The following is a 27589-nucleotide window of genomic DNA, read 5'->3' as shown; positions in this document are numbered from 1 at the left end:
TGTTGTATATACCTTTAGTTAAAAATCTTTAGAGTTATAAGTTAGTTATGTTAAAATGATCCATTGGGGCAACTAGTCTCCCAAAGGATTATAGGAGGTAATGTATACATAGAATTTTGTACCTTTGAACTACATTTCCCAGTATTCCCTTTCCCTTTGTCCCTATGTTAAGTCCTTATGTTGTATCAATAAAGTGATAAAGTTGTGTGTAACTCTTCCTTATCGTGCTCTCTTTCGTGCTTGAGTGGACTGGGAAGCTCCTCTTTACTGAAGCTATTTTATTCCTTTACTTCAAGTGATTATTAATACATCTTATTAAAATATAATACTTGGAGTATTGGTTATTAATTTTTTATCTTATAGTGTCTTATATATCTAGGCTTCTATGTAAGTCTTCATAATCATACTCAGTGCTTAGAGTCCATAATGACTATCATAAAGATGCTACTGGAAGGTTCAAGTTTAAATCACCTCACAAAATCTCTTCTCATTGGTGGATAATGATGACTTAATGCTGCATTCTTGTTTAAGGAGTGGCATTGGCACAAGAGCTTGGGAAAGAGAAAGTTTCCTTTTCCTTCTTTTTTTTGGAAAGGAAAGCTTATCCACCCACCCACCCCATATAGCCATGATATCCAGTTTATCTCCTCAGAGCCTTTGGGGTAATTCCCTTTGGGTAATATTGGGAATTATTTCTCTTTGCTCTGCCAAGATAATCCCAGCAGATAATCTTATTCACTCTGGGTATCACTTGGTGGGTTATAAACAATAACTTTTCTGATTTCTCTTCTCTTCTCTCTCTCTCTCTCTCTCTCTCTCTCTCTCTCTCTCTCTCTCTCTCTCCATATATATATATATATATATATATATATATATATGATATCTTTTATCCCTATAATAGAAAAGGAAGGATCATAGGTCTAGAGCTGGAAGTTATATTAGACATCTTCTATTTCAATCCCTCCTAATCATTATTTCATGTAGTCCTCTGTTATGTCCTTTTCTTCACACAAAATATACCTCTGCCTGCTCACCATTACTACATAGCAGAGACAACATCTTTAGCCCACATTCATTTTTAGCCGAAAGGTTACTAGGGTACATTTTAAAGTTATTCATCCCCCTACCACTTCCACTGTTGTATGACCTCAGCAGGTACTATAATTCTTCCTCATTTTTTTTCTCCCTTTCACTATCATAAATAACCTTCAATTTTTGAAAAAGCCATAATCTATATATAGATGGCATAACCCTTACCAAAAGAAGTCCAGGGAAAGAACAGAATAGGCTTCACAACTTCCCTCAGACTAACAAGTGCCTTATCAGACTTTGAGTTCCTTGATATGAAATAGTTCTTGCTCAGAGAAATCGCATTCACCAGTTTAAAATGTTGGCTATTATCACAAGGATGAGTAAGTAAAACAATCATCACAAATACTTAAATTCATCAAGAATCTGTTAAATCATCAGAATAGGTACTCTTAAGCCTCTATTATGTAGCAAGTAGCCATCAAGAATTTCTGTGGTTCTATGCTAGTGTATGCATATATATGTACATACATACATATGTATATGTAAACTATTTTAATATAATTGTTTCCTTTGCAAGTCTATATATTCATCAAAATATTTACATATAGATATGGGCTGGTATTTTATTTTCACTCCTCCAAAGGAGGATTTGGGCAGAGGAGGAGAATCAATCAATGATTATTAAACACTTATTATATGCTAGACACCGTGTTAAGTCCAGAAAAAGGAGCAGTAATGGAAAGATCTTGACCCCAGAGGGGGTGAGTCTCTTTGGCTAGGAAGGTGCCTGAGGGCATGTCAGTCACCTTGGAATGGTGGTGTATTTGCATGAAATTTCACTTTAGTTTTTCTGCTTTAGAAACATCTTATTTACACATTTGAGTAATGTCACAGATTACTTTTCTCCAGAAATATAAATGTCTAAAGAGTACATGGCTATATTGTTAAATAATATGCCTGCAAATAAGTGGAAATTCCCAGAACTGAATTCTTTCATCCCTTCACTGTCCCCTAAAAGTTCAGGATGGAGCATCACCAGAGTTCTTCAGAATCTTGACACTTGTGTCACCAATGCTTAATGAAAGTTCACTGATTTTATATTGAGGGTATTATGCATCTTCCTTTGGGCTGAAGAGAGATCACAATACTGTTATTTAAATACTCGAGCTGTTTTCCCCTCCAAAGTAACAAAGGTTAATTATTAAATGCTGTTTTTCCCCCCTACCAAAGCCAACATGTGCAGGCAATCTCCTGGAATCCCTTGCCGCTTTTGTGTCTTCTTCCCCTCACCCCCTTTGCTTCTGGATCAGCTTGGCCTGGTCCAAAGTGGGTGGGCATTATGGGTGGGAATAACTACTGCCTGGCTGCTCAAGCCACCCGCGTCTGCCAGAAGCAATTGTCAGGGGAGGAGGGAAGAGCACACCACCTCTCCCTTGAAAACTGCTCTATGAGAAGACACTGAACCCAGGGGTACTTGTTGGGGCACTTGTCTCATTAGATGTCTCCAAACATCTAGAGGAAGTGGCTCCCCCCATTGGCCTGCTCTTGCAATTTCCACTGAGTGGTATTTACTGCTTTGTTCTTTTCAGCCTCGCCCACTCTTTCCCGGAAGCCTGAACTCTTTGGCTGTCCCCTAGAGATGTTACTAGAGTGCTAGTAATCCTAATTACTTTCAGACTGGAACCTAGGAAAGCGTTTAAGGGCGCATCCTGTTCACCATTTCACTTCTCTATCTGCTCCACTTTCCCTCCCCCTTCACCTCCTCCCCTTTGGAAAACACTCCTCATTCCTTTTTCTGAGCCAAGAATTCCCGGCCCTTCCGCGGCACTTCTGGGAGCTATCCAGAGAGAGGAGCACGGAATCCAGTTACTCCTGGGTGAGCGAGGGTTGGCTGGGGCTGGGTCCTGGCTAGCGCTTTTTGGGGAGGGGGGCTAATTGGGGAAGGGGACTGTACAGGCAGCTCCAGGCTCCAGAGTCACCGCATTTCTGGGGCGGAGCAACTGACCTTTGCCCACTGGGCTGGGTGGGGCTTATTGAGCACCCCGGGAAGCAAGGGGCTGTTCCCTGTACCCCCTCCCCCCAAGAGTAGAGTTACAACTTGTTTTGCACCGATTAGGAGGCATCGGACCAGGCAGGGGCACCGGACCAGGCAGGGGCACTGGGAAGAGGAAGCCTAGGAGCATAAACAGTTACAAACTTGCCAAATGGCTGCACCTCTGGGAGAGTCTCTTCTTGGCTCAGCTGGGGATCCTCCAGAGATTCTTTGCCGACTCGCTGGACTTTCGGGGGATGTAGAAATCCCCACCTCTATTTGCTCCTGATTCCCAGAACTTTATCTGGGTTTGGGACAGCTTTATGCTTACTCTGGCGCTAACAAGCAAGCAGTTACTATGGGCCAGGAACTGTGCTTGGCACTGCGAGTGCAAAGAAAGGCATAATAGGCACAACAACGCAACACACACACACAGTCCCTGTTCTCAAATAGCACACATTCTAACGGGGGAAACGACATATAAACAACTGTGTACAAACAAGATATATGCAGGACAAGTGGGAGGGGTTCCGGAGAGCCAGGGAGAGAGAGTGGGTGGGCGGGAAAGACTTACAGAAAGTGAGGTTTGAGCTGAGTGTAAAAGAGAGACAAGGACTTACTGAGTTGAGGGAGGTAAGAGGGGAAAGCATTCCAGTTAGGGAAAGCCAGTAAAAAAAAGCCTACAACCTAGAGAACAGCAGATTAGAGAAGAGTTCCAGAAAAAGAGAATTATCTACTGTGTTAAAGGCTGGAGAAAGGTTTTGTTTGTTTGTTTGTTTTTTAGATTAGGGATTAAGGAAAAATATATTAAATTAGACAATTAAGAGATCTTTGTCAGGATGTTAGAAGGTGTGTTCCAGGTCCTGAATATTTGAAACTTGCTGGGTTTCATTGGGGAAACTTTGTGAATTTCATGCAATAGCTGGGGAAGGGATTTTAAGATGTCAAATGTATTTTTCTTTAGGGTAAGAGAAGATTAAAAAATACTTTCTTTTTGCTCACTTTATCTGGATGTGAGTAGGGAAGGAGAGGAGGAATTTGGAATGCATTTTTTAAAACCCTTAACTTCTGTGTAGTGGCTCCTAGGTGGAAGAATGGTAAGGGTGGGCAATGGGGGTCAAATGACTTGCTCAGGGTCACACAGCTGGGAAGTGTCTGAGGCCAGATTTGAACCTAGGACCTCCTATCTCTAGGCCTGACTCTCAATCCACTGAGCTACCCAGCTGTCCCCCTGGAATGCATTTTTTTAATGTTAAAATTTGTTTTGCATGCAATGGGGGAAATAAAATATTTATTTAAAAATACATCGTTCCTCAGGAGACTATGTTAAAAGATTAATTAGGAGGCTGTAGATTTGGAGTCAAGTTCAAGTCCTACTTCTTACAGATGAAGAAACCAAGGACAAGAGAGTTGGAATGGATTGTCCTTGTGTGGGTGGGGATATCAGAGCAACTGGACTTGGAGTCCAGAGAAACAGGTTTTGGAATTTGCCTCAAACACTTCTATATCTCCAGGGCAAGTCTCTTTTTGTCTCATGGTTCCTAATCTGTAAAATGGGGATAATAGCAACAGAAAGATGAAGTTATAGCATCAGATAAAATTGTATGCCTAACAGAGTGGTAGTAGTATTAGATGACAGAGAAGAATTCAAACACAAGTCCTCAAACTTCAGATACTGTGCTTTTGGAGCATTGATGCTTTCTTTTCTCTCAGGGTTTTGCTGGGCATTCCTTAAAAGTGCATCTTCCCAAGGAGGCTTGTGGAAAATATTTACATCTTTGAAGAAGGTAAAGCTATATTATCCTATATGTTAGTTATTTATCTTTCCCTATCCTGCTTTGTCCCAGTACCTGTCATTCCTACAGTTTATATGACTGGCAAATATCCTTTTAAAGATAATTTGGTGGAAAGGATTTTTTCCAGTTTTTCTATAGATAAAAAGCATTATGCCATTATTTCATCATGCTTGCATTGCTGTTGTAAAATAAAATTACAAAAACAATAATCACAAAGTTTAGATTTGTCTTCATTCTGTTAATTTATATGAATCCACATTTTTAAATTTTGGACTGGGTACTTCAATTCTCAGGAAAAAATGGCATGTACAGATTGAAAGGACCTCTAATAGGACCATATTTGGTTCTCTAGTTGGATAATTCTGAAAGGGGTATACATTGCTTGCTGTGATGGTTTTAAGAAGTCAAAGTCAGTGGCTGATAGTGGACATGACAATGAAATCTGAACCCTGTACTAAACTTGTTGCTTCATTTCCTGCCTTTTATCTCCCCTCATTCTGACTTCCTTGCCTTGTTCCTCTTTGACTTTTTTTTTCAAGTTTTATAAGAGCCATCAGACTTTCTCCTGGAACATATTAAGTGATTAATAAATACCTATCAGCTGACTAACTTTATCAGAGTTTATTGCCATGCTGTTTGATAGTCCACTAATGAGATATGAGAAGTGGCAAAACTACAAAAATATCCAATTTTAAAAGATATTTTACTTTCCCAATTACATGTAATATAAATTTTCAAAGAATGTTTTCCAAAATTACAAGATCCAAATCATGTCTCTGTCTCCTTTCTCAAGCAGTTTAATCTGGTTTACACATGTTATTATTATACAAAATATACTACTGTATTGTTTATTGTTTTAAGAGAATACTCATATAAAACCTGAACTCCAAGATAAAAACACAAATAAACTAATATGAAAAATAGTATGCTTTATTCAGCATCTGCCTGCAACAGTTCTTTTCTCTGAATAGTATTCTTTGTCATAAGCCCTTCAGAATTATCCTGGATCATTATATTGCTGAGAAAAGTTAAACTTTTGCAGTTGATCATCATACAATATTGTTGTTACTATGTACAATGTTTTCTTGGTTCTGCTTATTTCACTTTGAATCAGTGCATGTAGGTCTTTCCAGATTTTTCTGAAATCATCCTGCTCATCATTTCTTATAGTAAAGTAGGATTCTATTATGATCATATACCACAGTTTGTTCAGCCATTCCTCAAATGATGGACAGCTCCTCAATTTCCAGTTCTTTGCCACCACAAAAAGAGCTGCTATAAATATTTTTGTACAAGTACATCCTTTCGCCTTTTTTATGATCTCTTTGGTCTGCAGACCAAAATGGTATTACAAGATCAAAGAGTGTGCATTCTTTTGTAGCCCTTTGGGCATAGTTCCAAATTGTCCTCTAGAATGCTGTTTAAATAGAAATTTGATACACCTGAACTACATTAAGTTGTCACATCATGGAAGAAAATAGAAAAAGAGACTAGATATTGTCAGGTTAGTACACAACTCCACCAATAATGTTTTAGTGTGTCCCAATTTTGCCACATCCTCTCCAACAATTATCACTTTTCTTTACTGTCATGTTGGCCAATCTGATATGTATGAGGTGGTACCACAGAGTTGTTTTAATTTGCATTTCTCTAATTAAGAGTTGATTTAGAACAGTGATGGGCAAACTATGGCCTGCGGGCCAGATGGGGGAGGGCCTGAAATGTTCTATCCTGCTGCATGACATTATTCCTAATCTGACGAATACAATGAGTAGGACACAATACAATGAAACTTCGAAAGAGTTGCCTTAGACACAGACAGGACAGATAAGCATTTCCTTTCCTTTGGCCCCCTCTTTAAATGTGCCCATCACTGATTTAGAATATTTTTTATGATTATTAATAGCTTTGATTTTTCTTCTGAAAACTGCTTTTTCATATACTTTGACCATTTGTCAAGTAGAGAATGACTTGTATTCTTATAAATTTGACTTAATTATTTATAAATTTGAGAAAGTAGATGTTGTCAGAGAAATTTTGCAATAAAATCTTTCTGTTTTCCTTCTAATCTTGGTTATGTTGGTTTTGTTTGTATAAAATTAAATTTAATATGATCAAAATTATTCATTTTATATCTTGCAATGCTTTCTATCTCTTATTTGGTCATATATTTTACCCTTCTCCATAGAATTGCTGTGTAAATATTCCATATTCTACTAATTTACTTAGGTTATTACTCTTAATATCTAAATCATATACTCGCTTTGACCTTATCTTGGTATAGGGTGTGAAATATTGGTCTATACCTGGTTTCTGTCATATTGTTTTCCAGTTTTCCCTGCAGTTTTTGTTAGTGAGTTCTTTTCCCAAGATAGAGGTCTTTGGGTTTATCAAACTCTTAGGTTGCTAAAAGTCATTTGCCCCTGTATATTGTATATCTAATCTAGTCTATTGATCTAACATTCTCTTTCTTAGCCAGTACCAGGCTATTTTGATGTTTACTGCTTTATAATATTACTGCTTTATTATACAGTTTAAATCTGGTACTGGTGGGCCACATTCCTTCACAATTTTTTTTATCAATTTCCCTATTTTTCTTGACTGTTCTTCCAGATGACTTGAATATGATAACTAACTGTCCTTGGCAGAGTGTATTATATGACCAAACCCATCTCATGTCATACAATGCTTAATAGAGGGAACTAATCACAGAGTCACACTTGCTATAGTCTGGAAATCTTCCAGACATTGCCTTTGCCTCCTAGTAACCCTTTTTTTCTAATATTGCACAAACAGCATTAGGACATAATTCTTCTCTTCTCATTTGTGATCCAGAGAAAGCTTTGTTTCTTCACTGAAAGGAAAATTGTCATTGTGTCTTAACTGTATATTCTAATCTATGCTAAATTAAAGGATTGTCTCTGATCTGATTTCAATTGCCCTTCTTGCCTTTTAAGTTCATGGCTTTTTTTTTTTTTTTTTTTTTTTGGTTTGTGTGTACAACTGAAGATGGTAAACACTTCTGAGAATCTTAACTCACAGGTTCTTCATCTGGCATCTCTAAAGTTTTTTCCCCAATTTATATTATAGTATTTCAATATAATTGTTTTTCTTTTAATTCCCTTTAATTTAATATATATTTTTACTTTAGGCATTTATGAACATCATTCTGAGGAATCCATAGGTTTCACCAGACTTCAGAAGGTTATTTTTTTTTATGATAACACAAAGAAAGGTTAAGAAAGCCTGTTGTCTAAATACATCCCCCACAAAAAACATAAAGTCTCTAAGCCAGGCTAATTGTGTTTTAACTGGAAAGAATTTCTTTCATATTTGCATGTTATTCTCCTTGCTATAGGAGAGTTGCTGAACTAATTTTGTTAGGCAGTGATAGAAATGAGGCCTTAGCATTTCTCTGGTTCAACTTCAGACTAAGATCCTAAATGATCAGCCATCTTGCAGTTTTGTGCCATTGTTTACCAACCCCTATGCCCCCCAAAAAGATCAGTTAGCTCAGTCTAAGTCAGTGATTCCCAAAGTGGGCACTACCGCCCCCTAGTGGGTGCTGCAGCAATCAAGGGAGGCGGTGATGGCCACAGGTGCATTTATCTTTCCTATTAATTGCTACTAAAATTTTTAAAAAATTAATTTCCAGGGGGCCAAGTAATATTTTTCTGGAAAGGGGGACAGTAGGTCAAAAAAGTTTGGGAACCGCTGGTCTAAGTCATCCTCACTTAATATATGGGGAAATATAACTGTATAATTCATTAACTCTGTGGAAAGATAGTATCAAATTTTATATATAACATCACAGCTCTGGAGATAGATTGTGACCATAGATAATATCTAGTCCAGTTTTCTCATTTTGTAGTTGAAGAAACTCTTATCCAGAAAGGTTAGGGGATTTACACAAGGTTATTATTGTTTAGTCTTAGTTCAGTCATATTTCAGTCATGTCTGCCTCTTCATCACTGCCTTTGGGTTTTCTTGACAGATATGGAAGTGTTTGAGTATTTCATTCTCTAGCTCATTTTATAGATGAGTAAACCGAGGCAAACAGGATTACATGATTTACCCAGGATCACACAACAAGCAAGTATCTGAGGCCAGATTTAAACTCAAGAAGATGAATATTCTTAGCAACCTATCCACTTCGCCACCTGGCTGCCCTGTGCTCAAGCTTTAATAGTTGTCTTTCATACTTATAGAGGACCAAAATTATGTCACTGGGTGATGTCTTTTGACACAAATATAAAATGGACTTAAGTGAGGTAGAATTGCACAAGTCATCAGCCTTATTTCCAGAGTCATTAAAATCTAGTGGCAAGAAAAAAAATCAAGTTAACTATGGCTTGAGATGCAGTGTATGATCCTGATTTCTTTATGTCCAACCTCAAAGGGATCTACAAAGCCTGCTTCTGCTGCCTTCATGATTATTGGAAAAAATTGTTCTTGGTTCCTTGGGAAATGGGGGTGTCTATCAGGCATTCCCAAGGTGAAAAAGGTATTAAGTATCAGATATAAGATGTGAACACAATTCTTCTAACTCCAGAGCAAATTCTTGGTATACTTTACTAAACAGGTGGCATATATAGGAGTCACCCCACCATTATAGTTTATGCCTTTTTTGCCCCTTATCCAACTCAGAGTCCAGCAACAGTGTCATAGATCAGATTTACAAGATAAAACCCCTCACTGTTCCTCATTTTTCATCTTTTTACATTACCTCTTCTTACCTCTACTAAATTTCACATTTTATATAATTACTTGGCCCTTCTATCCAGGTTAAAAATGGATAAGACCATGGTCTTTCCTTATGGAAAAAAAGACAGTGAAATGAGAAATACTTGATTTTTTTTATCTTTGACAGCTTGGGACCTTAATGTATTTTATTTTTTGGTAATGTTGAGATGCTTGGGTATTATAATAATCTTTGTGGCCCCATGCCTCCATGTCTGCTGACTTAAACAAGTTACCTTTTTTCTGTAGATGCAGGTTAACCCCACTTGTGACCAATGTTTAAGAGAGACCTTATAAGGAGATCTATATTCATATTTCATTATTGAGTCACTCTTTCTGCTGGTCCTTTTCTGACCTTGGCTCTCCAGGGACTAAGTAGCAAGCATTACCCTCAACTTAACAATGACTAGGTTTTCTGGCCCATACCCTAATCATCCAGGGATTGGCTTTCATCATCTGAAACAACTTTTTACCTGTTTGAAAGTCGGTTTATTTGTAAACATGTAGGAAAGAGACAGCGAAAGTATAGATATCTAGTTCTTGAATTCTGCTTAGATCTTGGCAAATGATAGTTATTTCTCATCTGTTCCTTTCCTTTGGAGTGAGTTCCCAATTTTAGATTTTCTTCTGGACTCATATCATTTCTAGAGTAACAGAGCCAACTCTTGGCCATAATCCAGAATTTTGATGCCCAGCCTTTATGAAGCTCTTTTGGTATAATATTCCCCTATTCCAACACTGTCTGAGACTGAGTCGTGATAGGTACAGAGAAAATGAGATCCTCTCCCTCATCCATTATTTGAAATTTCTCAGCATCACTATTTTCAATTTCCTCTTCCCATCTGATCTCAGAAGTATTTCTGTTCCTCACCAAATCTAATCTCTACCTAAAACACTGATCCCATTCCCTTCCCTATTTTGTGGGGCTTACTCTAGAATCATGTCTCTCTCTCTCTCTCTCTCTCTCTCTCTCTCTCTCTCTCTCTCTCTCCCCCCCCCTCTGTCTCTGTTACTCTATCTGACTCTCTTCCTCCCTCTCTCTCCACTTCTGTCCCTCATTCTTTTCTTTTGCTTCCTCTTATCACCCCAGTCCTAAGAAAGTATTCCTTTACCCTCTAATTCTGACCTATATCATCTCTTTTCTCAGTTTTATTTCTAAACTTCTTGAAAGTGTTGTTTATACTTGGTACTTCCACTTTCTCCCTTTGCCATAACTTCCTCAGCTTCTTGCAATCTGGCTTATTCCACCACGATTCTCCTGAGAGTCCTTTCTCAAAAGTCTCCAACAAACTCTTAATCACCACATTTAATAGTGTTTGTTAATCCTCATACTCCTTAAGATCTCTGTAGCTTCTGACATAACTACTAGGTACTCTTTCCCCTCAGCGGTGCAAACATACCCACATTCTTGTGATTTTCTTACTTCTCTAAGCACTCCTCAGTGTCCTTTGTAGACTCCTGACACTGTTAAAAACTTCATATTGTAGATGTAGGTATAGGGCAATGTCTCCCCTTGGGCATCTTCTCATATTTTTTACTATATTCTTTCCTTATAGGATCTCATTCATGTCAAATTCTACTTTGATGCATATGACTCCCCAGTCATTACCACCAGCCCTAATATTTCTTATGAGCTTTTGATTTCTGTGTCATTTCTACCTATATAAACCCATTGTATCTATCATTCTATAATTGTATACCAAGTTCAGCTTGTCCAAAACTGATTTTACTAGCTTGCTTCTCTCCCTTCCCCCACTGTAAACCCTCAAGAGTTGGTAGAAAACCCAGATGCCATTATTTTCCAATGTAGAGCTAAAACAGAATCCCATTGATATTCTCCCTAACAAGTAAGTTTCAACTTTGTACAAAGACTTCCATTGAAGGTGACTCCACAACCTTCACTTATTATGCTTTTAGATTGCTTGAAATATTTCAGAGATTTTACTCATGTCAATTCTAAATCTGCCTCAATGATTTTCACCCATTGTTCTACTTCCTACTAAAACATAGTTAAAAATATCTGTTCTCTTTTCTACTTAATAGTACTTCAAATACCTACACACAGGTAATGACTTGCTTTCCCCCTCACTCTATACTACCTCGAATCTCTTCTCTAGGCTAAACATTCTATACTCCTTCAACTGGCTGACAGATGGGATGTTTTCCTTGTCCTCTCAAGTTCCTAGTTACTGTTTCCTAGACAGAAGTAGCTTAGCTATGCCTTTCCTGAAAATGTGGTATCCAAAATGTATCTGTTCTGACCAGAACAAGATAAAGGAGATCCATTACCTACCTCCTTCTTCTCTTAATTAAGCATTAGGAGAACATAAGCTCTTTTGCTTGCAAATTCATGCCGTTTAATTATAATAATATAATATAACTGTGTTTATATTGTATTAATCTAGTTGTGTATAATGAATATAAACTAAAATCAACAGGTCATTTTCATGCAAAATTTCTGGCTTTTTCTCACCCACTATTTGAAAAGTTGATTTTTAAAAATTACAAGTACCAAACTTGATATTTAACTGTATTAAGTTTTATTTTGTTTCATTTAGTCCATCATTTTAGGCTGGCAAAATATTTTTTAATCCAGATTCCCCTTTATTGTGTTAGGTAGCAATCCTTCCTGAATTTGTGTCATTTGCAAATTTAATAAATGTTGTATGGATGTGTCCTATCAGGCTATTAGTGTATACAGACAAAGCCACAAACTCTCCATTTCTCTATCAGCTACTAGCTTGTCTCACAAATGTTCTCTATGTAAGTATGAAGGGAAGCTAGCAGTTATTATCTAATCGTGTCAAAAATGGAAAAACGTTTTCTTAGTCATCCCCCAGAGTATAACAGGAAACTTTTCCCTAGTGAGCTAATTTTTCCTCTCTCACTCTCAAATCACAAACTTGTAGACTCAGACAAAAATATATATTGATGGTTATATCATTCATTAATAGCATGATATAGTAAATGCATGGAAGTAAGCAATTAAACAGTGAAATACAATGGGATTTTTATCCAGAGGCACCTTGGTGCTCTGAGAAGGCAGGAGAAATAGAGACCAATGACTGGAACTCCTCTCCTGTACAATAACTGCTGTTCAACCTGGTCTCACCACTAGTTTACTCCTCTGACACACATCCATTTTGCTCTACTCTTCCCTTCTGATCCAATAGCCATTGTGCTTCTAATCTGAGAGAATAATAACTTCCTTTAGGCCATTCAAACCCTCCAAAACAAATTAAGTTTTCCAAGAATAAACTGAATTCTCCTTAGAATGTCTATTCACAAGGAATATGCATATAATATAGATAATATCTATCTATATATATTTACTTGTCTTGAATAGTTAAGAAATATATAAATACTACATACAGTATATATATTATGATAGTGTCTGAGTCTTTGGGCTGCTGCCCAACCTTTACCAGGATCCAGGCTAGAAAAATCAGTACTGATGAAAGGGGGAAATGAGCCTCTGCAAGCCCAACTCTGGATCATGAGGAGTGGCAGGAAGTGGGGGAAGAGTGATTTAAAAGTTATAAATGTGGATTACTAAATGAGAAGATACACAATAAATATGGTACTTTACCTTGAAAAGAGGCATTCATTGGCAGAATTGAGGTGTGTGTGTGTGTGTGTGTGTGTGTGTGTGTGTGTGTGTATGTGATGTATTCCTATATAGTTCAGTTTAGCTGTAAATTCTTTTTTTTTAAACTCATACCATCTGTCTTTAAATCAAGACTAAGTATCAGTTCCAAGGAATAAGAGCTATAAAGGTTAGGCAATTGGGATTAAGTGATTTGCCTGGAATTTACACCTTTAGGAAGCATCTGAGGTCAAATTTGAACTCAGGACCTCTAGACTCCAGACCTGACTCTCTATCCATTGAGTCACCTAGCTGCCCCAGTTTTCTACATTTTTGCTGTTTCTCACAGATGAAATTTCATATAGGCAAATAAATGTAAAATTCCTGTTATGCTCTCATTGTGCCCAATCATATTGGAATAAGATTCTGTTTTCAAAACAATCATTTTAGCAAGCTTGATTTTAGCTTCATTTTAGATGCAAATTTATTTTTTTATTCAAAGATATTTTGTTTTCCCAATTACATGTAATAACAATTTTCAACATATGTTTTCCACAATTATAAGATCCAAATTGTCTCCCTCGCTCCATCCACCACTGCTCTGGGAGATGGTGAGCAGTTTGATCTGGGTTATACATATATTATGATGCAAAACATATTTCTACATTGGCCATTATTATAAGAGAATACTCAGATAAAATCAAAATCCCAAAACAAAATTGTAAGTAAAATTTGCATCTTTTGGAGATGGATGGCATTCTTTGTCATAAGCCCTTCAGAATTGTCCAGTATCATTGTATTGCTGAGAGTAGCTAAGCCTTTTCACAGTTGATCATACAATATTGCTGTTGCTGTGTACAATGTTCTCCCAGTTTTGCTTATTTTGCTCTACTAAAGCTTTTTCTGCAATTATCCTGTTTATTATTTCTATAGTATTCTATCACTGAAATATTTCACAGTTTGTTCAGCCATTCCCCAATTGATGGACATCCCCTCAATTTCCAATTCTTTGCTACTAAAAAAGAGCTGTTATAAATATTTTTGGCAAGTAGGTGTTTTCCTCTTTTTTATGATTTCTTGAGGATACAGTCCCGTAGTGGTATTACCTGATCAAAGGGTATGCATAATTCCAAATTGCCCTCCAGAATGGTTAGATCAGTTCACGACTCCACCAACAATGCATCAGTTTTCCAATTTTCCCACATTCTCTCCAACATTTATCACTTTCCTAGATACAATTCTAGCAAGCATTTGTCAGCCTAGACAAATTAGCAGCAGCAAATAAGAGGAGATATTTAGAAAGAGTTGATAAGCATCTATTAAATTTTGCCAGGCACTATTTGCCAGGCTCTATGCTGTGTTGGGGATAGAAAATTGGGAAATTATAATCGAATGAGGAAACACATACAAAAGGAACCTGGAAAGGGTATAGGGAAAAAAAGCATCGAACTTATGTAGGACACGGGCAGATTAGAGAAATCAATAGGCGTGTGTTCCAGTGGAAAATGCTAAGACAGCTTGACCTGTGCCCTCACCTTAAATGGAGGTTTTGGATGGGACTCAGCTCTCCACTTTCCTTTCAAACAGGCAGAGCATATTGATGAAGCATGAGTACAAAGCAGGCACTTTGAAACAAAATGAGAACAAATTTGCTAATATATAAAGACACCAAGGAATACTTTTGGATATGAGATGGCAATGGAGTTCAAGTTTGAGAGAACAGGATATTTTAAAACACAAAGGACAGGAGGGAAGTATTTTAAAGGGTGGGTATCAAGTTGGTGCAATGGTATGGAAACTGAAGATAGAATATTATGTATGAAGATTAGCAAGTAGGGTAGTTTGGATGAACTGAGGCGGGGCTAGATATGCAATAAGCTTGGGAAAAGTGTGCTGGAAACAGATTATGGCAGACTTTGGAAACAAAAAAGACATGTTTCTGTTTTGTCCTAGAGGCAGTTAATTAGGTTCCACTGAAGGTTTTTGAACAATGGAAATACATAGTCAGATCTGTGCCTTTGGTAATATTTCTTGGGCAACTGTGTAGAGGCTAGTTTAGAGAGGAAGCCCAACTACACCAGTCTCTTTGCCAAGAAACTCCAAAATAGGATCACAGAAAATTGGACATGACTGAAATGAGTCAACAACAAAGTCAGAGTTTTTGCTTTACAGCCTTCCAAACTGAAAATTCAGCTTTTAGGCCACTGAGTAATCTTAAAGGATTATTTCGTTATGATATCTGGGTTGATCTGACTATCTTTAAACAATCCCCTGCTATGGACATATGGCAAAATTAAAGCCTAAAGAGATGACTTGGAATGGTAATTGCAGATGTAGAATCAGATCCAGGGTCTCTTAATTTTCCATTGCGAGTTAAAGAAAGATAAATTTCCCTTTGGATGCTTTAAGGTATCTTATTTTACAGTTGCAATGGAAGTGCATGTTCCAAAATGAAATCAGTGTACTAGTTGTTCAAGATGATTGTCCTTAGAAAGAAAGAAGAGCTATTTACAGCTACTTCCTTAGCATATTGTCTTATAAAAAGGAAGATGACTGCATTTCTCTCTAGGTTATTTTCTTATGCTCATACATGAAAATGGATTTTGGATTCCCTTGATAAGACTGTTCCCTCCAACAGTGAAGGTAACTGCTCATCCATGCCTGCTCATCCTATGCAAATCTCACTCAATTCCTCCTACAAATTCACTATGGAGTGTCCAGTTGACATGCTGAAAGATATTTCTTGCTTTCTCCTGACATTATGTAGATAGCAGTGGGGCACTCTCACACCCCATCTTTTTTTCCTTGCCCTCTAGCCAATTTTCTGTTCCTGTCATTTCTCTGATAGCATGTTTTCTTATGCTGTTCTTCTTAAAATTTCTCATTGGCTATATATAACAGCCTACATATCCTTTCCCTTGGTCCTTGCCATTGCCCTCTCTTTTTCAGATCTTAAAAGACTATTGTGATCTGTATCTTGCAGTCACGTGGCAACAGTGATCAGATTAAACAACTGAAAATCTAATATAAAAAAGAGAAGAGAACCACAGTTTGCTCTATTTGTTGATGCTTTTAAGAAAAGTGTGTCTAGGTAGCTACACTCATTAATACAGTAGTCCAAAACAACTAGTTCCAAAGGGCTGATGATAAACAATGCTGTCCACTTCCAGAGAGAGAACTGATTAACTCCAAGTGCAGGTTGAAGCATATTGTTGGTAACTTAATTTCTGTTGTTTTGTTTGTTTTCTTTCTTTTGCAACATAGCTTATATCAAAAAATGTCTTGCATGGCTTCATAGGCATAAATGGTATCACATTATTTGCCTTCTTAATTGGGTGGGAGGGGAGGAGAAAGGAAGAGGTTTTTAAACTTGTAATTTTTTAAAAATGAATGTTAAAAATAAATAAATAAAGGGGAAAAGGAAAAAGAAAAGTAAGTATAAGGAGTCAGCTAGACGGCTCATTGGATTAAGAGCCAGTGCTAGAGAGGAAGGTCCTGGGTTCAAAACTGGCTTCAGACCCTTCCTAGCTATGTGACCCTGGACAAGTCACTTAACCCCTGTGACCTAGACTTTACTTCTCTTCTGCCTTAGAAACGAATACATGGTATTTATCCTAAGATGGAAGGAAAAGATCTAAAAAATTAAAAAGTATAAGTAAAGGCAATTATTTTGAGAGCCAAGTTACTTGAACCTGGAAAAAATGATAAAAAAAATAAAAAGGAAAGTCTTATATTTCTTACGAACAAATTACTCAAGGCTTATTTCAATGGTCACATTTTAGAGCATCCTGCCTTAGTTGGATATTCAAGTGAGTTTTAAAGAAAATTAAAGTCCAAGCCAAATCAGTGCCTGTCTGGTATAAAGTTTATCCATAGGCAAGAACATTTCTATGGGAGGGAAGAAATAAAAGCAAAATAGTCCACAGGGGAATTAAACACAGAAGTTCTTAAAAAAAAACAAACTTTTATCTTCCATATTAGAATCAACACAAGTATCAGTTCCATGGCAGAAAAGCAGAAAGGGCGAGGCAATTTGGGTTAAGTAACTTGCCTAGGGTACCACAGTTAAAAATGTCTGAGACCAGATTTGAACCAGGTTCTCCCAACTCTAGACCTGGCACTGTATCCACTGAGCCGCTTAGCTACCCTGAAATATAGAAAATTTGCCTCTCTAGTGCCAGATACTAGCCAAAGATGCTAACCTGTCTAGATTGTGACTTCATATTTTTCTGAAGAGTAAATACATTCATAAACTTGACTTCAATAAGGTGTTCCCTTTCTTGCCCAAAAATATTTCAGAAAATTGCCATTCACTTTTTTGGATCTTCCTCTAAAAATGAGGATTTTAAAGAAATTTAACACACCAATTAGGTTGTCATTCTTACCTTAGTGTGAGTTGCTTTTTTCATTTTTAGTAACTTTCAAAACCACTGAAGGTATGATAGATTTTATTAGTCTGATGGGATGTAAGTGGACAGCCAAATATTTGAATTAGGTGCTCTTATTGTTGTTTGGTTGTTTCCAGGGTGTCTTGACTCTCTGTGACCCCAAATGGGCAAAGACCCTGGAGCAGTTTGCTAATTCCTTCTCAAACTCATTTAATGGATAAGGAAACTAAGCCAAAAAGGGTTAAGTTAATTTCCCAGGGTCTCACAGCTAACAAGTAGTCTGAGGTCAGATTTGAACTCAGGAAGATGTCTCTTCCTGGCTCCATACCTGGCATTCTATCCCCTGCCATATAGCTTCTAAAATTAGAGGCAACCAAAAGAACAATAAAAAAACTACAAATCCTTGCCATGTGGCAAGGTACCGGGTGCTTGGACAGCACTAAATATAAACTTCACCTATTTTGTAGTATTTCCAGGGCTTGTGCTAAAATTACCCTGATAATTGGGGTCATGAATGCAACTTTTTCTGTTATTTGTATAACCACTATTAAATGGTCATTCTCTGAGAGATTTAATTATTTTCCTCAAAAGAAACCTATTTTCTGTTTTGTCATACCCCAAAATTTTGAACCACTGTGTTTGTCCCGAGGGTAAATAATCTTTGCAAAACTATTTGGGCTAGTGAATTTTGACTGGAAGCCAAGAGATGAAATAGAAGATCTCAGCTCTACTTTGGAGACTTGTAGTTCTATAATTAAACTGACACACCCAATGACATCTTTGTACCTAAGCTCTGGGCTAGCGTAATTTAATTTAATTCAGAAGATTAAAGATGTTGTTTATTTAATATCCTCATTTTGGGCAGAACATTTTGATGACATGGCTGAGGACATGAAAAATGACCTAGTGTAAATAGAATTCAAATGAACAATTCCTGCCCAGGATTGCCAACTCTCTAAATGTTCTTAATTAAAGAAAACATGAATATTTTTCTCCCTTTTAAAAAATTGTTTGTTGATTACATTAAAATTCCCAGGTATCTCCTTCCTTGCTCTCCCAATACAGGAGAAATCTTGTCAATCAAAATCATGAAAAGCAAACAACAATAAAGTATGTATGCATAAACTGTGTCTTTCATATTTCTATTTATCAGTTCTTTCGCCTGAGATGGACATTCATAAGTTATATTTCAAGCATTAATTCTGTGGCTGTATGTAATGTTCTCTTGATTCTACTCTTTTCATGTTTCATAATTTCATGTAGATCTTTCTGTTTTTTTAAATTAACCTGCTCATCATTTCTTTTGATGCAATAGTAATCCATAGCAATTATTTGACATGCCATGTTTAGCTATTCCCCAATTGGTGCATATCCCTTCAGTTTTTAGTTCTTTGTCACCATAAAGTGGGCTGCTATAAATATTTTAGAATATATAGTTTCTTTTATTTTTTCCCTGATCACCTTGGAAAACAGACCCAATGGGGTAATGCTGGGAATAAGAGTACATACAGAATCATGACTCTAGTATAATTTCAGATTACTCTCAAAAATGTTTGGATCAATTCAAAATTCTACCAACAGTACCAGATTTTTTCATACTCCCTCCAACATTTTTCATTTTGCCCTTTTATCATTTTAGACAATCTGGTTAGTATGAGATGATATCTCAGATTATTTTCATTTGTATTTCTCTATTCATAAGGATTGAGAACATTTTTTCATATGACTACATGTGGCTTTGATTTCTTCATTCAAAAATTATTCATATCTTTTGACCATGTATCTATTAGGAAATGGCTTATATGATACAAGACCTCTACTTCAGAAACGTCTACAAAATTTCCCCAATTTTCTGCTTTTCATCTAATCTTGACTACATTACTAAATTAGTTTTATTTAAATAAAAACTTTCTAATTTAATGTAATCTCTTCTTTATTAATAAATTCTTCTGTTATCCATACATTTGATAGGTAATACACTCCTTGTTCTAATTTGCTTATATCTAAAGTGAGAAAATTTTGCACATATTCTTTTCACATGTTTATACATTAAAGAGGTACAATGACTTTTATATTTATCTTTTTGCTTGAAGTGATTTTCAAATATACAGTCAATAGTTGGTTTATCTGCCTCTGTCATCATAGACAAATAAGAAATAGACCATACACTTAGAGTAGTTTCAAATGGGAAGTAAAAATAAAAATCATCTTAAGCTCTTTAATATAGAATATGTGATAAATTATTCTACTTTTGAATAACTACTAGAGTGATAGCCTTTACATGAATTAGCACAAGGATATCATTATCATCAAAATATCATCACATATAAAGACAAAGGGCATAGTGGACAAATCCAGCTTGTCTTTACCATTTATTGACTACTCTGTAAGAGACTTCATCTTTTTGAATCTCTTTTTTCTCATGTATTAAATGAGAAATATAATACTTAGACTTTTGTTATTGTTGTTGTTCACTCCTGCCGGATTCATTTTTTGATCACAAGAAAACCATAATTGGCATTTTCTTGGCAAACATACTGGAGAGATTGCCATTTCCTTTCTCCAGCTCATTTTTCAGATTAGAAAACTGAGACGAATGACTTGTCCAGAGTCATACAGTTAGTGTCTGAAGCCAGATTTAAACTCCACTCTTCCTGATTCCAGACCTGGCACAGTGCCACCTGGTTACCCAGTACTTAGGCTATTTTATAAAGTTATTTTGAGAATTAAAAAACATTACAAAGAGCTTTGTAACAATAATATGGAGAATATTAATGCAAGTTACTTTTTCTTAGGGCCAGTAGAATTAGCATGCTCTACCTAACCTCTTACACTGATGCTAAATTTTTCTAATTAAGTAACAAAGTGAACTGATTCAAATATTATACATTCTATTGTATTGCCTCTCCCTTCACTCCTGCTAGTGAGTATTTAGAAGAGCAGATTAGTATAATTAAAAATTATTAAACTGGATGATGAACTTCAAAATATTTCAGTTAAAAGGTCATCCCCATCTCAGAACTGGAGGGAACCTCAAAGATCATGTAATCCAATTTACACCTGCAAAGAAATTCCTCTATACAGTCATTGACAAATGGTCATTCAATGATAGAAATATCTACTATTATATTTCATTGCAGTAGATCTCATTATTAGGAAGTTCTTCCTTATATAAAGATGAAATCTGACTCCCTAAAATTTCAAACTGCTGCTCCCAGATCTGCCCTTTGGGGCCAAATAGAACAAATCAAAACCAGTTATCAAAAGACACTCATAAGAAGACAGAATGAAGTTCTTTCTTGAGTCCCCCAGAAATTAGTACCCATCACTTTGTCTTTGTCTCTATTTTCTATTCCTAGAGTATGTGTGTATATATATGTAAATACACACCCATATTCTCTCTCTGTCTCTGTCTCTCTCTCAATTTTGTTTTGGAATTGTCAGTGTCTAGCACATAGTGGGTGTATATTGATTATTGATTTGCAAGTTTTCTCCCAGGATAAACATACATGGCTTCTTCTTCAATCAGTTATTATTTGGTGTAATTTTGAGTTCCCTTACGATTACACCTTCTGGAAATACTCCCACTAGTCAAAGTCCTTTCTGCAATGGGGGATCCAAAATTGAATACAGAGCTAAAGCTATCCACTTTTTTCTTATTCTGAACATCTGATCTGATCCAGATCCCATTAGGTTTTCTGGCAACCATCTCATTATTACTGATTCACAATGAATTTTTAAAAATACATTTAAACCCTTCAGGCCATTTTGCTAGTGGTGTATGGGTAGATTGTTGGGTGCTTTTCCTTTAGAAAATGAGCCTAAGAAAGTCTCTTCCCTGAAGGTCTTCATTTGTTTTTTTTTTTTTTTAATTTGACTCAGCTTTATGAGTTCTGACTCTCAATGCCTCTTAAAATTCCTATCATTTTGTAAAGTATGGAGTTGCCAACTCCAATACAAGTCTTTCCCAAGTCTCTCCAGTAGTTAATATTTATCAGCTATTGAAATTTAATTTGTATTATTTTCTGTACAGTCTATATTTATTTCACTATGTGTAGATGTTTATCCTTGCCCCATTGAATATAAGCCCCAATGTTTAGCACGATGCCTGACATACAGTAGATGTTCAATAAATTTTTATTGATTAACTAAGGACAGGAAATTGAGGGTTGTTTTTGTCTTTGTAACCTGATGCATAACATAATACCTGATACATAATAAGCAAGTGCAGAATCAATTTTACTTATGTATGGCATAAATACAGGCTATAAAGACACAATAGATGTTGCTCTACCTTCATGGGGCTTATAATCTATTAGGAAAAATGAAATGCCTTCATAAAGAACTGTTATACAATATAGAATAAGTTCCATAAGAAGCATTAAAGAACTTTTTTTCACAATTCAAAGGAGATAATATTTTATCTGGACTTGGGCTTTATTTCCACTGGATCATTGATCATAATTTTAGGGCTAGCGGATACTTTAAGGGTTTTATAATCATATTGTGGCTTTCTCTATGCATTATACTTACGACTAACAGTCTTGTGTTGGATCCCCAGAGAGCCGCTATTACTACAGGCTCAAGGAGTTCTTTGTGGGACTGCATTCCTAACACATTAGCTCAAATCCACATTGATCTGCTTCTTAAAAGCCCATTATTAGACACAAGTAGATGAGAGAGACAGAGACAGAAACAGAAACAGAGAAAGAAAGAGACAGAGACAGAGAGAAGAGAGAGAGGAGAAAGAGAACAAGCATTTACTAAGTGCCTATCATGTGCCAGACCATAACTAAATATCTTGCCACTGGACTTCAAAGACTTTGGGAGAGAGTATGAGGAGTATGACTTTGGGCATTCTATCCACTGCCATATAGCGTCTAAGATGATAGGCGTTCTGGGGTGTATTGGGCATGGAAGCCCTTGATCTTATGCTGTTTCATTATGTATACATTATAGTTTTTCCTCTGTAATCTTACATATTTTATTTTATGTATTTAAAATCATTATTCTGATAATAGTCCAGAGGCTTCATTATACTTTTAAAGGGCTCCATCACACAATAAAAGGTTAAGAAGCTGTGGTCTATGTGCTTAAAAAATTTTTATTGAATTTAAATAAACCTCTTTAAATTTTTCCTGGCTTTTCAAGGTAATATTTCCAACTTTTTTTAAAAAGGCTAATTTCCATAAAAATTATAAGTTCAAATAATATTCATAGAAGAATTTTAAGTTCTTACTTTAAGCAGCACATATATTTCTCTCTTTGGTTATACACTAGTATCAATTACAAGGAAGTTTACTTCAGATATTTGACCTTTAAAGTTAAAATGGCAGTAAAGAATCCAGTTTGAAAGAATTTTTTGTCATTTTTTCTTTCATTTTTAAAGTAGTGTTGCATTTTTTACCCTCAAGAGTTTTGTTGTATGAATTATTTAATTGCATGTCTTGGATTTCAAAGCAACTGAAGAACAAGAAATTCATTTATATAACACTTCTTTTCACGTAACAGAAAACTCAAGAGCAAAGATCCTTTGAGTTGGAACAAAACTCAGAGGTCATGGTAGCTCAATTCCTAACTGTTCCAGATTACTTTCATTACATCAATTCAATTCAATTAGATAAGAATTTTTAGTGTTCATTATGTGAAAGACACTTAGCTTAGCTCTGGGGATACAAGTAGAAAAGAAAAAATTGTGCCCTCAGGGAGTTTCCATTCCATTAAGTGATCATTTACTTGAAGATGTATATACTAAATGGAAATCCACTAGGAAGGTACATTGGAATGGAATCTGGATTTAGGGTCAAATTGTATTTGAATCCAGGCCAGTTACTCAATATGTAGGCAACTTGCTTATTTGTGAGACAGTTTGGTTTAAAAAGGCTTCTGGATTTGGATTCAAGAAGACCTAATTTCTTCTTTCAGATACTTCCTAGCTGTATTACCCATGAGTAATTTATCTTGACCTTAGTTTCTTCAACTATAAGCCACGACCAAACAAAAAACAAACTAAAATAGAGGGCCTCAATATATTACAAGAAATAATAAAAGAAAAATATTTCAATTTCTTTAAAACCAAAAGGCAAAGTAAAAAATATAGGTGAGGGTTGTTGTAAGGACCAGATGAGAAACCACAGCAGAAATGCCTTGCAAATGTGAATGTGATTTTTTTCAATGTTAGCTGTTATTATTATCCTTACAAGTATTGCTCCTTTATGCTACTTCCTGCACATAAGACATTTTTAGTAATCCTACTTCATCTATGTCATATCCCTTCCTATTGCCTTTGGAATCATCCACAATTTTAGTTCTTCTGAAATAGTGAAGTTATCACATTCTCAGGTATATAACAACATTCAGAGAATAATGTTGAAATTTTGTATTTTGGAATCCTGGAAAGCCCTACACAATTTCCCAGCCTGATCTCTTCCTGTTTCATTATGATTCATGGACATCACATATCACCAGAACACTGGTATTGGAACCTAGCTTTTATGTTAAGGAATCCTGCAGAGATATCAAAAAATGTTGTGTGATTTACTAAAGCCTATAACTCACTTACTTTTTAATTCTAGACTCTAGCTTCTCATCAATTAATTAATCAGACAATAAATATTCACTAAGTGCCTGTTATGGTCCAAGTTCTATGATAAGCCCTGGGGATACAAATGCAATGAATGAAACGATCATTACTCTTAGGGATATTTCATTGTCATCAAATTGTAGTACCTGTTATAGATAGATATATTAATGGATTAACTCAATAGGCTGCATGTCACACTATGGGCAGTAGACATTCTTCAGTTATTTGATTTTCCTGTTTAGATGGTTGGGCCAGCCTCCACACAACTACAATATGATATGATACAATAGGGAAGGATACGATACGATACAATACAATACAATACAATACAATACACAAGAAGGCTTTTATCTAGGCAATGCTCTTTCTACCACTCTCTACTATGTAATGATATATATTGAGAATGACTATGGCACCTTTTATAAACAGAACTAGAAGGGAATTTTAGATTTAGTGGCAAATCTTAAGTTGGGTTCCAGTGACCCCTAAGGGCTATGTATAGATTTTAATAAGTCCATGAACTTGAACAGGAAAAATGTCTTTTTTCCACTGACATTTTATATTTCCTTTGATTATGAATATAGGCAACTCATTTTAGGAGAGGTCCATAGGTTTCACTAGATCATCAGGAATCCATTTCTCTCTCTCTCTCTGACACACTCACTTAGAAGTTTAAGAATATCTGATTTAGGACTTGAAGGAACCTTAGAGATCATCTAGGTTAATGCCTTCATTTTGCAGCTAGGGAAACTGAGACCTAGAGAAATTAAGTGATTTATTCAGAATTTTGGTGTTCTTCAATTGTTTTTCAGTCATGTCCAACTCTTTGTGATGCTATTTGGGGCTTTCTTGGCAAAGATACTGCAGTGATTTTCTGTTTTCTTCTTATCTGACAGATGAGGAAACTGAGGAAACAGGGATAAGTGACTTGCCCAGGGGAACATAGCTAGTAAATGTCAAGAGCAATATTTGAACTCAGATCTTCCTGACTCCAGCTATGGTACTTTATCCACTGAGCCAAATAGTTGGCTGTTTTTCTAGCATTACAAAGCAAATTAGTATTTGAGACAAGATTTGAAACTGTCTTCCTGACTTGTATTTAGTGTCCTTTCTTCTTTGGCATGCTACTCTGATTTTGGCTAAAGGGCGGGATGGGGATTGCTTTATGCTAATTAATTCTCAGTTAAATTTAGAGGTATTATTCTAATCTGTTGAATCAAAATCTGTAGGTTGGGTCATTGAGATCCCTCAAAGTTATTCTGTAAGTAGCCAAAGCAGTGATAAAAATCACCAGTAAAATTATCTTGTTTTCTTCAGTGAATTGGATAGAGGTTTTCTACTAAATCCCATTCCCCACACCTGTGATTTTATTCTCATGGGGAAGAAACAAGTTTTGCCAATTCAGATCACATTAAATCTGTAATTTATACTGTTTAATAGTCTTAGAGTATTTCTTAGAGTTTCCTAGAGTGTTATAACTTCTTAATCTCTATTTAAACAATATATGTTCAGAAAGAAAATTTCTTGCCTCCAAAATCAACCCTCTATCTAATACTTCTTGAAAAGCAAGATACAGATATCGATTATAACTAAGTGGTGACAATTTTATAGTTCTCTTTTATGCCAAAAAAGAATTTAGGGTTAAAATCTTATTCCACAGCCTGGAATGAAAAATTAATGCGTAACAAAAATCACTAATTAAATGACTTTAGTCTCTAAGCTACTTTTTTGCTTTCCTCTCTACTTCCCTAGTCTCTTAGCCCCTTCTTCTGTTTACAGGATGTGATTAACTGAAATGTTACATAACACAAAACAATTTGAGTATTATGCCACTGTTTGAATTCAAGTGAACTTTTCCTTGACATTTCTTTACTAGTCTGGGATTTCCCAACCACTTCTCCATGAGAACCATGCAAATGAAGAAAACTGATGTTTTCCTCTAGACCAGGCAGAAATTTCAATAATGAATATAGTCCATTCACATGGGCTTACTCAGCTTTTACCTACTGCATCCTGGACCATCCTCAGTTATCTTGACTTTCTTATTACTGGACTTTGAAGAATCTGGAAGAAAGAGTGAGACTGGACTTTGTGCAACTCTGCCTCACTTAAATCTAATTCATGCACAAGTCCACCACCCCATGATGTCATTGAACTTTTTCAAAAACAAAGGACAGACACCACCACTAACAACATCTTCCATTGAGGGATATAGAGATCTTATATAGGGAATGGTATAAATGCTGAATCAATGATGAAGAGATAAAAGATGGAAATGATAGTAGTGGGAGATATCAATGTGCTTTCTTCTTCATGGGTCTTAACTTTAGAGATGCAAAGGGCATTAGAAATCATATAATCCCAAATCCCTCATTTTGCATATGAGGAAACTGAGGTCCAGAGGTGTGAAGTGACTTTAAACAATGTCTTCTACTCTTTTTCTTCTTCATTCTTCAACTGGTAGGAGGCGAATGACTACAAAAAAGGTCATTGAGCTGACTTGTACTAGAACCTTGCACATAGTAGGCATTTACTAAGTGCTTGATTGATTGATTTGAAAAATGAGGTATAAAGCTTTGCAAGTAAGTCTTAACAGCTGTGCTCCCCTTCAACCCTTTCCATCACACCACATTTTTGGAAGACATCCTAGGCTCCAGTTAGATTAGAAAATAGTTGTAAATAGAGAATGCATTAAGGTAGTATAATCCCGGGTAGTCAATACTAAAAATCGCAAATCAAAACTTATCTGTCTTGTTAAATGAACTGAGACAAAGTAAGATGAAGCATAGTGTTGTTCAAAAAAGTCTTGATTTAGAGTTAGGAGACATGTACTTGAACCCCAATTCCCTTTCCTACTGATTGTGTGACTTTGGAGAATTCCTATCACCTCTTCATTTTCCTTTTCTGTAAAATGAAATGATCGAACATGCTCCTTCCAGCTCTGAATGATGTAATTATATAAATCAATTTGAGCTGTTCTCTCATAACGTATCTCTTGGATAGTCACTGAAGGTCCACAGTTAGATGTGTAGAGAATTAATTAGGAAGAAGAAAACAGATTTGATTGCATTTGGAAGGTAATACAGCACTTTCCAAAGTTTTCCCTAAAACAAAATCCATTTCTAAAACCACCATTATTCTTCTGGTGTCGCCAGATGATTGTGACTCAGAGAATGTTTCAGACAGGGGAAAAAAGGGATGCCAGGAGGGTTGCAGGGTTCTTGATGACTGGGGGGTAGATATTCAACAGTCCAACTTTAATTCCCACACACACTAACCAACTAACCCTAGCCCAGTGCTTCAGGAGTACAGTTATAGTTTTTACCCCTGGTAAAGTCAAGCCCCTCTAACATCAGAAACTAGCCAGTCACCAAAATAGATTCTTGGAAATGTTATTTTCTTAGAATTCTGGGTACTCCTTGTTTGCTACCA

General features: G+C 36.1%; 1 protein-coding gene across 1 annotated transcript in view; it reads left to right on the top strand.

Annotated features, from left to right (window-relative positions):
- Positions 1 to 3368: 3368 nt before the first annotated feature.
- The window catches only part of PLSCR4 (phospholipid scramblase 4), a 58443-nt gene continuing 34222 nt past the window's right edge, over positions 3369 to 27589 (top strand). The window contains exons 1-2 of the mRNA XM_044669462.1: positions 3369 to 3822; positions 4778 to 4851. The gene's annotated coding sequence lies outside the window, so the exon portion shown is untranslated. The remainder of the gene's footprint in view (positions 3823 to 4777; positions 4852 to 27589) is intronic.

The sequence above is a fragment of the Gracilinanus agilis genome, chromosome 3, assembly GCF_016433145.1.
Source record: "Gracilinanus agilis isolate LMUSP501 chromosome 3, AgileGrace, whole genome shotgun sequence".
Taxonomy (NCBI): Eukaryota; Metazoa; Chordata; class Mammalia; order Didelphimorphia; family Didelphidae; genus Gracilinanus; species Gracilinanus agilis.
This window is presented reverse-complemented; position numbering and strand designations above follow the sequence as displayed.